Source organism: Puntigrus tetrazona, chromosome 6 (genome assembly GCF_018831695.1).
Source record: "Puntigrus tetrazona isolate hp1 chromosome 6, ASM1883169v1, whole genome shotgun sequence".
Taxonomy (NCBI): domain Eukaryota; kingdom Metazoa; phylum Chordata; class Actinopteri; order Cypriniformes; family Cyprinidae; genus Puntigrus; species Puntigrus tetrazona.
This window is the reverse complement of record NC_056704.1, coordinates 10,781,314-10,798,574: the sequence shown is the minus strand read 5'-3', so window position 1 is coordinate 10,798,574 and position 17,261 is coordinate 10,781,314. Positions and strand designations below refer to the sequence as shown.

At 37.6% G+C, this 17,261-nt stretch overlaps 1 protein-coding gene and 1 pseudogene across 2 annotated transcripts in view; one reads left to right on the top strand and one right to left on the bottom strand.

The window, feature by feature from the left end:
- Positions 1-17,261, top strand: part of ntn1a (netrin 1a) — a 255,680-nt gene that overhangs the window by 36,951 nt on the left and 201,468 nt on the right. The gene's annotated exons all lie outside the window — the stretch shown is intronic.
- The window catches only part of LOC122346897, a 30,853-nt pseudogene continuing 16,512 nt past the window's right edge, over positions 2,921-17,261 (bottom strand).

The window sequence follows — 17,261 nt, the reverse complement described above, 5'->3', positions numbered from 1 at the left end:
AGGAATTAAATATCATGCTCGTATCATTTGTCACCTTTCTATAATTGCCACACATCCTTTTTTGTACATCTGTTTTGATGCAACCTAATACAGCTGTGTAACTTGGACAGTAAGCTGATTGTAATTACATTAGGGCTCTAACCTGGCAAATTTCAGATTAAATCAACGTAAAATGTCTTGTTTGGTTACAGATTTTGTAAACTGCATGAAATGTGTTTTCAGAACTGTTTAAAATGAAGCAACATTCAGCCGAGATTAACAGGAGGTCTCTCTCATTTGAAAAGTGCAGTGCTTTTTGTGTTTAATCCTCAAGAGTGTGTCATGTAGGAGAACCGGAGCGTGTAACGATGAAGATTCAAGGCAAAATATTTTAGGTTTTGAGCTTGTGCCTATTGTGATGAAAAGGGAGAAGTGATAAATGTTCCAAGCATAAAATAACAAAAGTCTGATGAGGCAGTTGAACCTGAAGATAAAATGACTTGACTCAAAACAGAACAAATGTGGGATTTATTGTTATAAAGAACGCTTAGAGCAATGAGAAACGTGATAGAGACAGACAAAGTGCATGTAAACGGATGACAGCAGCAGCAAACATTTTAGAACTGTCAATTTGAAATATGCTTTTACAATTGCATCAAATCTTCTTTTCGATACGCATGTATTAGAAAAAGTTAGCAATGGTTATGGTTTACAATGATGCATTTTAATCCAGAATTGATTAATACATCTTTCATAGTAGTACATGAATATTTTAAGGGTTTAGACATTAATTCTGTAAGAATCTAAAGGGTATTATGGCTATTTTAATTGTTATTCTTTTTAAAGTTTTCCTTGAACCATTAGTGAATTCCATTTGGTTTGTTGACCCTACTTCCAAGTGCCTGAAATCCTCCATGGCCTCTGTCTCAAATCTCAGGGAAACTGAAGAGTTCATTAATCCTTCCAAGCAAAGCAGATCATTTTAATAAAACGTTAGTAAAGAGGCCCAGGGTCATCAGAGACCCCAGGATTATTCACCCTTGATTTTAATTACAGAAGCCTTGCGAAAGCAGAAAACTGAAACCTAAGAGTGATCTAATGCCAGCTTGACTGAGTCACGTCCTGTAAATCTGTCACTTTAAAACAACATATTCAAGCTCGCAGATGACCTTCTGGCCTCTCTTCAGACTCATCTTTCCTTTTGCACACTGCATTACAGAAGTGTGTGCAGAATTCTGCAATTAAATGCATCATCGGACCAGCCATCATATCCCCACAGTGCAGACTCTCTACCAAATGAGAGTAATGGGATGCTGGAAAGAATCAAGTCTTGTCCACAGGAGAAAGGAAGTAAAAACAAAAAGAAGTTCTCTTCCCCACAAGACATATAGCATGGGGTTAGCGGAACACACAGTCGGATGATGAATGTCTGTTTGCATTCCAAGTCGACAGGAGAATCAAACGAGAGCCCAGAGAGGGGTAAATGTCAGTCTCGGGAGTATGGTAGAATGGATATGTTGGTTAGGTTGTATTTTTGTAATGCCTTCCATGCAGAGAATATTATTATACGCTCATTAATCTTTTTTATTCATCAGGTGAATGATCTCAGCCTAGAGAACAAAAATTTTTACATTAATTAAAGATGTTTGAATTTGTAAGGAAAATGTGCCTAAATCAATCAGCCTCATCTGAACATTTTAAGGTGTTGAAAATCTGCTATGAGTCTGTACTCATATATAAAATGCACAACTTTAAAACTAAAATTATACGATAAATATCACTAATAATACAAATGTCTCAAATTGAATTAAAAGTAAATGTAAAATGAAATACATTTACCTGTTGGGATGCCTGGCTTTCAAAATTACAACTTTTAAAAATCTTCAAATATTTAGTTGTTTCTCCAGCTCAGTTTAAATCTAAATATAAATCAAACTTCTTTTACAACGCTAGCCGCTTCTATATAACAGCAGTGGTTAATTGCTTGTTGTGTGGATGTTGTAAATGAGGACTCATGCACATGGAAAACAACACCTCTGTTCAGCCTTCAAGCATAACATTCACACGATGCAAACATTCCCGCCGCTTCATTGTCAGGTTGATGGATGCTTTTATTTATTTACCTGTTTATCTGTTTGGAAGAGCAGAGCCTTTAACTTTCAAGCACGGACCTAATACTTTACCCAGAGCAAAGGTGGAAGTAATGATCCTAAGCTGGCTACGGGACAGCAGCGGAATGGACCTTGTTACAAGGAGATGAGAAGGTGTGACGGGGGCCTGTTTGCACAGCCATCTTTGCCCCGAAGGCAAGTAGGTGAGAAAGCCTGTCCTTTCTCTCTCCGGACAGCTCCTGCAAGCGTGCTTTCGCCAGCCAGCGTTGCACACCTGTGGGAAAGCTGCTGGCTTATTCCTTCCCGTCTGGGTCCTCCCTAACTCCTCACCTCTTCCTCACTCATCTGACCTGTACCCAGGATCAGTTCACACTTCCCAAGGTTTGTTTGGCTTGTCCTTAGTCAAACCATCCCCAAATGAATCCCAATAACTCTACAAGTCGAAAGATTGTAACCTTCCTCCTCCGCTCTCCCCACCCACATCCCCATCCTTGGGCTGCATGCTGACAGAGACTCAGTTGAGGAGCACAGGAATGTGAGAATTTTCCTTTGGACCTGCTGACTCCTTCATTTGAGGGGTAACGCATTAAGAATGGTCACGTCTACCTAATTGGTTCCTTTGTGGTACTGTGTGAATTTCTTTGTGGAACAGCCTGGGTTAATCGCTTAGACGTAGCGCTCCGCTTCCTGCGGAAGCGCTGGCACAAGTTGCAGACTTTGGGCTCCCAAGACCTAACCTCGTCGCCTTTCGCCTGTGGTGCTTGGGGGGGATTCAGTACCCTCTGCGCCTTGCAAGGCCTTCTGTGAGAGAGATGGCTTGGACATGTCTCTCAGTAGCCTCTGCAGTAGTGGCAGTATGCCCGCCCATTGTGACGGCAGTTCAGGCAGACTCTCCGCTTTCCTCCCGGAGAGTTTATAAAGCCCATGTTGAAACGCATACACTCGCATGGAGGTTACAGTTGCAGGCTGCTGAAACGGAAACAAAGAAGAGTGCATCTGCTTAAACGGCATACCCTCTGTCGTACAAACAAGCACGTTTAAATCAGAAGACTATTCTGGCTAGTATCTTGAATACTGTGAGTAACACAGGTGGAATGCTACACTAAAAAAAAAAGATATGGTGTTTAAACTATCACTGCATGAAATTGTAGAACAATACAACATAATATTAAAAAGGGATAACATGATTTTAAAATGTTTAGTTGCATTTATTTGTGCATTTATAACTGCATTTATATATATTTTATTATTATTATTATTTTAATATACTATAAAGTGCAATTTCTTCTTGTGGAGTGGCAAGCTGAATTTTAGCATGTTATCCAGTCTTCAGTGTCACACGATTCTTCACAAATCATTCTAATGTGCTGATTTGCGTTTGAATAAGCATTGCGTGTTAAATATAATGGTAACGCCATAACGCTCAATTAGTTAACGTGAACTAATGTTGAATAATATTTCTACAGCATTTATAATCGTTGTGTTTTTTAACATAGTTAATGCACAACAAAAAGTGCAATTGTATTTACTGACAAAGATGAATTAATACAGTAATAAAATGTATTGCTCATTGTTGGCTGCTAGTTTATACGAATCCACGTTAACAAATGACACTAAATATGTACTGGGGCGATGATTCAGTGATGAACAGATATTTGTAAGAAAATAGCAAGCATAAAATTGTCAATTAATTTGAAATGTTGCTGCTTTTTTTTTTTTTTTTTTTTTTTTTTTGATAAGTGTTCATTTTTCAAAATAATATTCATAAAATACCGAACCAGACTTGTGGAATGCATTTCCAGCATTCAAACACTGAAATGATGTTAGTTATTTAATTGTGTTGGTGTTACCTCGTAAATGGTTACTACTACACTTTCCACTTTAGATTTACATTATTTTACCAAATGTACATTTTCAGATTACTTAGATAAGCTATTTACTGATATTTAGACACACAAATTTATATTAAACCTGAAAAAGAAATGATACAAATATTTGTTAATGAGTACCACCTGTAGGCGCTGTTACACATGATTACATACATCGAGGCTGTGAAAGTCACTGACAGTCTAAAGCAAGAATCAAGAGAAGTTTTCAATCATTATGCAGCACAGATACAGGCCTCACTTTATTGCGCTATGTCTTCACCGACTGCAGATGAAGTGGGACAGGGAATTAACTTCTGATAATGAGGCTCCTGAGCTTCTTTTCTGACTCAGGCCTGCTCTTTTTCCAAAGATGCCAAGCAATATCAGACAAGGCCCCAATTACCGCTTTTCATTCCTAATCCCCACTATGCACAGGAAGCCGTGTGTTCTTGCTTGTTTACTAATGGAATAAAGTTGCTGCCATACCAAGTTTAATTACTGTCTGATGTTTATTCAAGACTGATTTGTGTGTGACATGTTCTCTTTCATTAAGCCTGGGTGAGACATTGGTGTGGCTCCTCCTCATGCATTATTCAACAATAAATCAACCTCCTACCAAAATGCTTTGGGCTGTTCAAGCACAGACAACTGCTGAAGTAGGCGGTTGATGACACATTCTGAGTGTTTTATTTGGTCTGATGCTAGAGACTTCAAGACAAAATAAGCATTTTGGATGAAAGGCATAACAACTTAAGCAAAAGCAGATGCATTAACTTCACCAAGACTGGAACCAAACAATGGGGTTTTTTTATTATTATTTAACTTAATGCTAAGGATCGACTAAATATATGAACCCTTCAGTGATTAAATGTTTAACGATAAAACGCTTTTTTTAAATATCGTAAATAATTGTTACTAAAGCCAACATGTTAATTATTAAAGTATGACCGAAAGAAATATTTGTTTTGCATTTATAGCACCATAACCAACTTAAATCCATGTAGTAACAATGCATTGTATTAGCATGGTCTTGTAAAAGTATTAATCAAAATGCATGTAATGTAAAATAAAATGTGTATTTTTTTTATAAAAGCATTAGATAAATATAACAAAAATAAGTTACAATTAATCTCATGATTTAAATCTTACACAAAATGTAAATAATGTTTGAGCGCACTTGATTTATTTTTTTATTTTATTTTTTTATTTTATTTAGTCATTGTTTGTCATTTGTGTAAATGCCATCTAGTTGGAAAGAGGACTCTTTATTTCTTATTTTTTATTTTTGGTAAAATCACTTAGCATCTCCTGTAAAATACTTGCCTCATCTCCAATGGATTTTCTCTTTGCCAAAAAAACAAATTCAAATCCTGGAATAGTTTCTTTAGAGATGCCTGCAGACATGAAGAATGATAATTTGGCCGTCCCAGAAGTGTCTCCTCTTCAAACTTACTCCATGCACGGCTTGTTTGCTTTCAAACAGGTATACTGTTGGTATTAATTCGGGCCTGCTTGTTTGATCCCAGTGGAAACTGATCCTTCCTACCCTGTAGCTGTGGATTATTCACTTTTGCTAACAAGGCAAATGCAATCCACTGTGCCCTCGCTCTTAAATTTCTACACTCTGTTGAACTTATTGATAAACAGAAAATCCAAGATGTTTTCTGAAATTAAAAAAAAAAGTACTACATTTTATTACTTTTTCAAAGCACAAAATTCCATATATTACTATTGGGCAGGCATAAAACTGAGAAAAACTAATCACAATAAAGGTTTTACCAAAGTAATGAGAAAATCTGTTATTGCAATGACATCACCCGAAAAACCTCTCAGCTGTATTCTTTTTCTTCAACATGATTTAAAAACAATCTGTGGTAAAAGAAGTGATGTTTATATGGATTGGCAGCATGCGTGTCTTAGATTGTAATTTGTTGCAGTTGCTGCACCAATGCATATACTAAAAGATTAAATTATGAGATTTGATTTAATTTATCATTTACTGTTAGTTTGATTGTCTATATATATATATATATATATATATATATATATATATATATATATATATATATATAGTGTGTGTGTGTGTGTGTGTGTGTGTGAGCATAACAGTTGGAAACATTGCTGTGGCATCACTATGCACCTAAGAGAACTGGAAGGAAATTGCACTGTCAACATGTGAAGCACAGGCATTTGGCCCACTGCTCCTCTTGCCCTCATTCATGAAAACAACTCAACATACATAGGCAGCTGGGAAAAGCTGTTTCCAGTACTCTCATCTGGTTTCATGATTGAGATTGTGATTGTTGTGATACGACCTCTGTCTGTGTGAACACACACACACACACACCTGCACCTGCTTTTACAGGCACGCAGGATTCAGGTGGCTGCCTCAATGGGAGCAAACACAAAGCGCTGTACATTACGCCGCCCCCAACAACCACCTCACTGTCAGACACATTTTGTTTCACTTTACATCTTGCGCATCTGCCTGCTTTGTTCCTTTGACACCCGCCTCACACCTCGCTCGGCCTGGGGCGTTTCTTCTGATGTATCTTGAAGAGCTTCAGACTCAACAATCTTGTCGCGTCATCTGCCCAGAAGCGTATCACACTTAAATGTCAGCCATGTGACGGAACAAGATTACAGAAGTTCTTGGAAGTGGAGGAAACCCCATCCCTATGGAGGTATTCCAACCGCTGAACGGAAGATCACCTGTATGTTCACTCCAGGCTCATAACGCAGAAACCTCATCGTGAAGCCTACAAAACAAGCTATCCACACTTGTAGCTACACATCCACTTAATGGCATAAACTCCGGGCAGAGATAAAGGGGTGAGATGACTCTTCTGATTGGCTAGGTTGGAGGAGAAAGCCAAACCAGATGCGCTTTGTCTCCCGTCCTCTCTTAGTTCGGCTCATTACTCACTGAGAGTCTGATAAACACGCAAAGCCGTGGAGGAAAGAGTGTAAGGCGATAGCTTCTGGAGTGCAGCTAATTGGTTTTTACTGCCTTTAAGAAATGTTCTCTTGTATGTGGGGTACAGAAGCTTGGATTTTGTTGTGCTTTGGTTATTTGTTAGCACCTTTAATTAGAAGTAGAAGAGACGTTTTGCTAAACAAAACTTATCTAATAGATATAAAACTTGAGCAGCAGTGCATAATGTGAAATATCTCCAAGAAAACATGATCTATATCAACTAATAAAACACTAAGAGAGTGTTTGAGGAAAATTTGTTCGATTAGTTGAATAGACCAAGATTTGTTTTGGTTTTAGATGCATTTAGTTGAAGATGGTGAAAAGAGCTGTACAGCATCCCATTTATCAGGAGCGTGTTTAGGATTATATTTTTTGAATAACTGACTAGTAACCTGACAACTTAAATACATGCAATATTACACAATACAAATAATTATACTAAGTATACATTGAAAAAGTAATTAAATTAGTTATGAAACAAGTGATGAAGGATTTTAAATGGGGTCTGACAGTAATCAGTGTTGAGTACCACTATAAAGTAAAGCCCGCTCTGCTTTAAACGCTTCAAAAGGATTCAACAGTAATCAAATGTAATCTGTTAATACTTTTTAATAAAGCAACTGGAAAAGTTACAGCACTTTTAAAGTAATTACACCTATTTTAAATATGATCTCGTAATCCGTAACCTAATACATTTCCAAAGTAACCTTCCCAACGAGGAGATTAATGCTAATTCTCTACTCTATTTGTAAAAGGCTGTATAAACAGTGTCAGACTAGAGGCCATTTGTAATTCTCCTCAGTTATCAGAGACACGGTCCAGCACTCAACACTCATTGGCCTTTTCCGGTCTGTCAGACGGAGTGAAGATAAAAGACGCTACCCTCACACATAATTCAGAGATTACAGCTATATTTCAACAATTTGAGTGAAGGGGTGAAAAGAGCATCGAATGTATCAGATTTCAAGGATTTTAGCTTACGCTGTAATATATTTAATGTAAAAACTGATGGAAATCTAAGCAAAGGCTCAAAGGGAGGAAATGTGCGGCTCATAATAGAAGGTGATTGCACTACACACTTTTTTTATGAATGAAACAACACGCCCGTGAAGCATTGCTAAAATGGTGGTGCACTAAATCAAACGCTGGAAAACAAACCCATTCCGTGGACGAGCTAAAGAATCCACTCACAGCTCCATACATCCTTAGCAGAGAAACATCTCAGGCATGTAAAATCTGTCTGTTCCAACACCGCCTCAGGTGTAAGTCTTGACCTTTAGTGTCAAAAATCACCAGTCATATGTCAGTTTAACCCAGGGCGTGAGATCTTTCCTCTGACTGGGCCGGTGCCACCAGACTCAATACTAACACCTAACACTAAGAAGTTAAGGCCGAGGGGTGCTATCCACTGGGCTTTTAAACAAACATGGAAGAGGAAGAGAAACATGCCTAGTTTAGTTGTAATCTGTGTGCCCTTTTATGTAATGCGATTAGCCCAAGAGCCCTGTAAGACTTAATGAGAAAATATTAGATATCACACCAGCCTTGTTTTGGCTCGTTCGCTTTCCAGCAAAGTTGCGTGGGAGGTGCTTTCTAAGTAGCTTGGGGCGACATGTGTGTGTGTGTGTGTGTGTGTGTGTGTGAGCGGAATGGGCTGTGTATGTGTGTATGCCTGTACATGTTTTTCGATGTTGTGCCGTTCAAGGCTTTGCTCCAGCCTTAAATCAATACTGGCAAAAAAGTTTCCTCGAGGAACATATGGGTACATTTCATCACCGAGGCAATGATGAACGTTTGCATCAGGTTTTGTGGCCAACCAAAGATATTCAGTGGTTTGCACTCGAGAGGCCAAAGAACTGAAGGCACATGCATGTGTTTCTGACAGTGTCAGTGAATCTTTTTAAATGCAGTTATCTTTTCCTGGTATTTAAGCTGTCATCCAACATTTGGAATACAGTTATCACAAAGACTCAGATGATTCCTTTATTATGCTTTTTATGTCTTTTTTTAAAGCTTAAAGTTTCAAATCGCATTCATAGTGATGGAATGGAATTCATGAAATGCTCTCAATTATGCTCTCAATTAAGGGAAATTATCCATCACATTCAGTCTAATAATATTGTTTCAATATTTTTAAGGAACACTACAAATACAGATACGCTTCAAGTGCAGTTTGTGCTCGTATGGGAATCTTTCTCTCAAATTTTTATATTTAATCTCCCAGAGTTCTATAGCATAGATTGTAACTGCACATATTTATGGTAGGAAATTACAAAATACTTAATATCCTAAATGATTTTTGGTAATAAAAACAATAACCGACCCATAAAATGTATTTTGTGGTCAGGGGTCACATATAGGCAGAAATATTGTGTTATAAAGTATAATGTAAAACTACAAAAATTACATACATGTGCAAGAAATTTAGACTTTAAAACATATCAAGGTGATTGTGCTATACTGGATTGTTCCAAAGACCCTGACATTTGTCAACAAGAAACATACCTGTCTAAAATTATTTATTCTTTGCGGTATGGCTGTCTGCACCTTTTGTGAAGTAAAACGTAAACATTAAAAAAAGAAGCCTTAAAATATAAACAGCTATTAGCCAAATCACGACCAAATCTGGAATGCTTTAATGAGTCCCTAAAAGTGAAAAACCTACAAATCACATGTTTAGAGTGAGGTACCACCTCTCCTCTCCTCCAGCCGTGGAGTGAAAGAGTGTTAGATTTCCAAACTATCACCTTGGCATGGAATAAACAAATAAAAGATTAGAGGAGTCGAGGCAGCCAGAAAAAGAGCGTGACATCAGTTGAGTCTTCTTTGATCAGACGGACTGGGTGTGGACACACATGGGGGAGGATCACGTCCTGCACGTCTAACAGTATACTTTGGGCCAGGACGACATTTCCTGTAGTGCCTCTCTTCTCCGCCCAACATGCTGAGAGAGCTGAAGAGCGCCGAGCTTTTTGGTTTCCACCTTCCGTACGTGAACTCCCGGAGTCAAACGGATCTGACCTGCCCCTTGAGTCCAATTCAAGACAATGCGAGGTCAAACAGAGAATCACTTCACACACGCACGCACTCAAACACACACACGACATCTCCCGTTTTCATTTACCCGCTTGTTCTTATTGTTATAAGTAAAAACAGGTAACAAAAATGCAGTCGTGAAAGTTTCATTGCTGTTCTTCTGTTTGCTCAAGCAGATATCTAAAGGAGGAGGAGACCCAAAGCGATGGAGTAAAACAACTAAAACATACATGGCCCTGGAACACAAAACCAGCCCAAGACTGAGGGTACGGGAATGATTGATTTTTTCTTAATGGCAAAACTACTAGGATCTTAAGTAAAGATCATGTCTCCATTAAGATATTTTGTGCTTCCCATTGTAAATATATCAATAATATATTAATAATATGCCTTGCTAAGACAATCTCATAAATGATTTTCCCAATATTTCACCTTTTGCACCTTTCAATCAAATTTATCTCTAAGAAACAAAAAAAGCCATGTCCAGGGTCAGCATATTTATCTGTATTCATGCTCATCAACCCCAGTTCACTAACACACTGACCTTAAACGAATGTGCGCAAATGTGTACATTTTTATTGGACAACCGCATTAACACAATTCCTTAATTTGAGTCCAACTCCTGGGATGATATCCGCTGCATTATTCATCACTGGCTGAAGAACGCTCGATTATGACTTGTGTACTCCGGTTCTTCATAATTATAACCATCCACATGGGAGCCCAGGAGCACTGCTGTGCATGACTGCTTTGGTTAGTAATGAAACATGCTAGGTTTTGCAATGAATTTATGAATACGACTTTTGGTGGTTCTGGAGGGGCTCAGACCACAGTGCATACAAAAACACATGCTTTAATACACTTCCAGCCACTGGCTTAATATATCAGATCAAAATCATCCAACCACCAAAAAGACAAGGTGAGCTGTACATGTCTCTCTAGGTTTGTTTTTATATTTTACAAAAAAACTAACAAATAAAAATTTTATATATATATATATATATATATATATATATATATATATATATATATATATATATATATATATATATATATATTTTTTTTTTTTAATTAATTTTTTTTTTTTTTTTTTTGATATTACAAAATACTTTTGTGTTACAATTTATATTTCTTTATCAAGCATCAAACCATGAATTGAAAGCATGTTTATGTAATTTTTTATATTAACAAAGTATGGTAGAAACATTTGCTTAAAGAGATCATTGTCAAAATGTTACATTTACATCTGCTTACCCTGCATCCAAGATTCAGTGATTTTGTTTCTTTAGTAGAAACACAAACAAAGATTTTTTAACTCAAACATATCTATGTGTATATTTTTGCGCGATGTTGTGAATGAGCTTAGACAGTCGTGGAATTGTAGCATATAAGAGGTAAAAATGTGTACAAATACTTCAGTTTTTTATAGACTGATCATTTCATATCTTAACACCTCAATGTATTCTCTTACAAGTTGCAGGTTTGTTTTGTTTTTTTTAATTTTCAATTTTGGGCAGAACTGTCCCTTAATTCACAGTCACAGTTATGGAGCACTTTTAATTCAGGTAAGTTTATTTCAGTTCATAACAAGCGAAGTGGCTATGTTTGAGTTCGTGAATTATTTATTTTTGAACTTGTCTTTCTATTTCAGCAGTGTGACTCCATTCATGCTGATTTACAGCACAGCTAAAAATATGATTTAATTATTACTTCAGCCAATCACAGCAACATGAGACACCTCTTCCTGTGAGTTTTTGCATTGTGGTCCAGTTTATCCTGGATCTACATCTCATTCATTTTAAAATAATCTATGGGTGAGTGCTACTTTATTTAGTATTAATTATATTTTCTGTCAATACAGTATATATGGTAGAGTTGAACCTTTTTCTGATACTGCTATAATGTAAACGCCAGAGGCTCTTGATCTTTTCTATATAATCTTCCTCTATCTTTATCTCACTCTTCCTCTCTTCTGTCTGTTCTTGTTGCGAAGACATTAAGTAGCCAGTGTGATAAGAATGATGGTTCTGGAATGCTGGAACCTAATAAGGGTTTCAGGTCAAGAGGTTCCAAGGGTTTTATAACTCATTAAATAAAGACTTCCACTTTCCAGCATTAGTAACTATTTAATGACCAGCTTGTTCCTCAAGTAGTGCTGATCAGCTGTTCCAACAGGTTAGTGCACCACCACGTGATAAGAAGGCGATACGCTATAACAGCGCATAAAAAGCAGAGTGCATCTATTTCTAACGTGCTTTTTGTATGAGCTCAGACAGGGAGAAAGAGAAAGAAATAACAGAGAGAGATAAAGATTCTACGACGACAGAAAAGGGGAAACGAGAGAGAAGAGACACATAAACAAAAGAGATAAACAAGTAGGCGCTATTTTGGCTTGTTTCTTTGCCTTGAATGAACTTTCGAGGATGTCTGTTTTGTGTGATTCGGGGTTGTAAGAATTATACAGAAGCAGACTAAAGCGCTACTCTCTATTCATCCCAGCCTGGGTGAAAGCCTTCTGGGATTTAGTGTAGATTCCCAGACTGCGCAGCTTTGACTCACAAAGATGAGAAAAGATCTAGCTTTCAGGCAACGACAGCACAAAATGCAGAGTTTCTACACCACAATACTGCCATTTCAATGCACATGCAACCCACATCTGCAAAATGCTTTTTCTCTGGGACGCCCCTCAGATCTACGCGCCAAATGCAGTAACTTCATAATGCTGGATCACGCTACAGAAGCAGATTGCAAACGATGGAAAAATTGCTATATATTCCATTAGATACTTTAGATGCTAATGAATGAAGTGTGACACTGAACACGCATTCCATTGTCCAAGTAGATGTTAAAAAGGAAATTCGCATTTATTACCTGGTCTGTCTTGGTTCACTGCTTTAAACATCGTAAAAATCTTCTCTTGAGCTACGCATCATGAGCAACTAGACTAAAGGCCAGTCACCTAAAAGATCTGAGGCAATAAACAAAATCAACTTAGCAGCACTCCTGTTACATTGCCAACAATAATAATGAAAAGGGTCTTGTGTAACCTTAATGGTACCACAGGCCATTGAGCAAACCTGGCCGACTGGAGAACCTGCAAAGTCAAATGGACGTGGTGTCAAAAGGCACCTGCTAAAGCTCGGTGTCTTTGGGCTTAGTTCTGTGTTCAAGTGATTGCTCAACTCCTTGTCACAGATATCACATCTGTTTGAATGTTGGAAATCTGAGCCACAGCATTAACTACATGCAGCTCTCTTGGCACTCAGAGAAGGAGAGGGGAACTCTTTATGAAGACATTATTATCTTGTCAAATTAGTCAATGAAGTCATTGATAATGTTGCAGAGTTTTTGGTGTAAGTGTTTTATGGGAAAATAACCACGTTTGAAAATTATGTTAATTTTCCCCGCCAAGAAAAGCCCTGAGTCATATTTTGTTGCTGCCACAGTTCCTTAATTAATACTTTAAAAGCCAAATCACAGGTTGAAATGTGTTTCGATTCATTTTATGAAAACTTTTTGGGACGCTGGATAAAAAAAAAAATAGTTACTTAAAGAATAACCATTGCACAGCATAAATGTTGCTGTGGATACCCTGCATCTGCCAATCGAAAGGTTTTGTCTAAGCCTTAATGTACAGTGGCTACACTTTCTATTTATTTATTTACTGAAATGGCAATTTGTTCTCTGGAGACCTGGATAGAAGGGCTGCTTTATTCAAGTAAAACAGTTTTTCTGATATTCTACATTTTTTCAAATGAAGTAAATTCACAGCTTGTGGAAACAGACATACTCACGTATAATATAAGCTTTATCCACACTCAAACCGAATACTTCCTTTTTCCTAACTGTTTTACATAGAAGCACTTCGAGACAGAGCTCTACACTACAGAAAGGAAAGTTCATCCCTAGAAACATTGGTGACTAAATCAAAGTCTATGAAGGAGGAATCGATCGTTATGTTTCCACACTCCGGATTTGAAGGATGATTTGCAGAAAGTTTGTAAGACAGATGAATTTTTCTCTGCGAATGAAAAGTCTATCTATGAGAAGTCGACTGCTGTCTTGGCAGCAACTCGACTCCACAGTCTACATCCAGTTTACCACCTGCTGTGGTATTTGCATAGCAGCGCTAGTTCCCCAAAAACTCAAATATCTCTGGTGTTTTCTATAAATGGTTTTCGAAATGGCTCTGGGATACCACATTTGAAATTGTGTACTTTTAGTAGTTGAGGTTTGAAGAATCAAGTATTGCACATATGAATGTGTTTATGAGTCACACGATTTATATTTATTAAGTCTATATTCTATGCTTATTATATTGTTTGTGTTTTTAGCAGGTAAAATGTGTTTATATAAAGTGAGTAATAAAGAATAATAAATAAAACAAGCAAATGCAGATCGGGGAATACCCAGAGTTTCTATGTGATTTACTATCTGACCTTTTCTTCCTCCATTAGCCCCATTAGCAATAAATAATATACGCACACTGTGTGTGAGACTCTAAGCCCTCTTTCATTTACCCCCACACACATACCTTCTCAGAGTTCATTCACACTAATGGTGGAAGGTCTCAGGGTGACCAGACCTTCTGGGAGCAGATGTCACATGCCATGTCACCTCCGATTTCCACTGGTCCGCTCACTGCTAATGCTGCCTACTGCTGTTTTATTGGAACACAACCCACTGCAGCGGATTTTTCAATAAAATTTATAGAGCATGAAATGACTTCAGTTGGGCAAGCAGGGACTGCAGTGGAACAGGGGAGAGAAGGTATGAAAGACCATGGGAAGTCTGTTGGTCCATCGAAACAGATTGCCTGGAAATGACCCCTGGTGTCCATCAGCCAGTGAGAGGGGATACCCAAACATTTTTCAAGGTCTCGCTTCAGTGCATTGACCTGTGGAGTGTTATAACAGGCCGCTAATTAGTAGGAAGGAGTCTCATGGGAGAGCTACTCCCAAACCAGAGTCAAACACATATATTGGTATGCAAACCTAATTCTAGTGGAGCCCGTGATTTTCTAACATGCTTGAAGTTCATCTGTCAGTGTTAATTGGGAAAATATTTGATTTGTATCTTCACCACTCCATCTTAAAGTAAATTTATCTAAAGACGATAATGAATACATGGAGACCTACATACAGTGTGTTCAGTGCATTACCCAGGACGGTAGAAACATATCACAGCCAGAATACAAATATAACGAGACTAACTCGTCTTCCATCTATTTCCATTGTTCTCAGACGTGCTACTAAAGCCTTGTATGGGCGGCTGTCCAAACCTTCATCAACAGTGTTTTTCTCCACCCAGCCACATGTTCACCTGCACACCGTCTCTCCCAGTGTGAGCGGGAGCAGACAGGAAGCTCCTAAAACTGTAAATCTAAAGCCCAGGTTGCCGATTCATCCTGCCATGACATGTTTATTGTTCTTTTTCTAACCGTTGTCCTCACTCCTCCGCTCATTTTGGATGACGCCATCCTCTCCCTACTACTCCAGAATCACTTAAAGGCTTTCTCTTGAAAAGCTCATTGCAGTATAATCAGCTGTTTTTCACTCATGTTAAAGTCATCAGACACCCAGCGTGAGCCTTCAAAGTGGCTAATTGCGTGTGAAGAAAGGCGACCTCTGTGGCCACAGGCCACGCTTTCTCAAGAGATCTTCCACAAGACAGATGGTCAAACTAAATCACAAAGCTTATTAAATACATTTTTATCACATATTTTCTAAACCTAACAAGGGTAATTTTGATGGTAATTTTCTTGGTAAATGATAAAACAATGTGCGCCATAACCTGCTTTAACCCTTTATCTGTGCCAGCACAATGACATGCCGCACTAAACATCATTATCTAAAGTTTCAAGTCAATTTAACCCGTTTCAAAAGGAAAATTGGGAGCCTGGCAATGCCACAGTGATCGTAATTACTTTCTTTCAGGGAAATTAGTTTATCCAACAATAACAATCACCAAAGTCAGAAATTTTAAACATATTTCATCAGCTGGTTTGTTCCACTTAAATGACTTCAGACAATGATTGAATTTAGTTATTACATTGGTACAGGTTCCATAAGCATAATTACTACAATAAATGCTCATTATACTGTCCCAGTTCCAACTGGCATTCCAGTATTTATAGAGTGGAAAACCACTTGTTCTGTTACCTTGAAACACTTATAATAACTTATAAGCAGCAGAGAGGGAAAAAACTTTCCACCTGTTGTCAAACTTAGTAACACAAGACACATTCTGTCCAGATATCTACCTGCTGAGAGCCATTACCAAAAGCAAACTGTGAGAGGCAGGTGCAGGTTTTATTGTCTGAAAGGATTGATAATGCAGAGGCCTCCTACCGATAACGGCAGAAGGTGCAGGCGGTGACACTGTAACTGGGTCATTAAATGATAATTACTGCACCACAAGGCTTAATGAGATTTTAATGTCTCTGAGCAGACGCCACTGGGAAAAAAAGGTAGGCCTTGGCAAATGTGAGTTACCTTAAATGAAAGCCAAGTGTAATGGTGTGTTCAGAGACACTGCATTTTTGGACTCGTCTATACAAAAGTTTCAAAACATCATTTCAGTTCTGTTTCTTGACTGGGCTTCATACATTACTTCCACAGCTCAGAACCGTAAGGTCAAAGGTAAGCTCTGCTATCTCTGTGGAAAGCCTCTATAAGTCCCTTGGCCAGTAGATAAACAAGAGAGAGATGAGATAATGTCACTTAGATATACTGCACAATTTGTGATGTGCATGTAATTACACATAATGTTTTGGAGCAGTTGATTTATATTCAGCTTTTGCTTATGTTTCATTTCAGTGTAGTTCATTAGATAAAAGTCATGTATTCATATAAAAATGATATAAAATTATATCATATATTTAATACACACATTAAAATGTTAAACTTAATCAACTCACACTTAGGACACTGCATCTTCATGCACCATTTTTCATGCAATCGTCAATTTTGAGATTTTGGGCTTTTTTGTTTTAAAAGTGTTTTTTCAGACTAGTGACAAAAACATCATGGAGACACTGCTAAGTGTACACTATTTTGTGTCAATATAGCTTTAAATGACAAAGTTCATATATTTAAAGGCAGTTACATCTAAGGCTTCAGTAGCATGTACAAACACCAAACTCTACATTTTTTATTCTCAAGGTTTTGCAGTCTGACTTGTTCAAATACAACTAGCTTGATTATATAGAACAGTTTTCAGTCCAAAGAAATAGTAAAATATAATGTTTTCTGTCTGTTCTAAGTATTTTTTTAAATTATGAGGACAAAT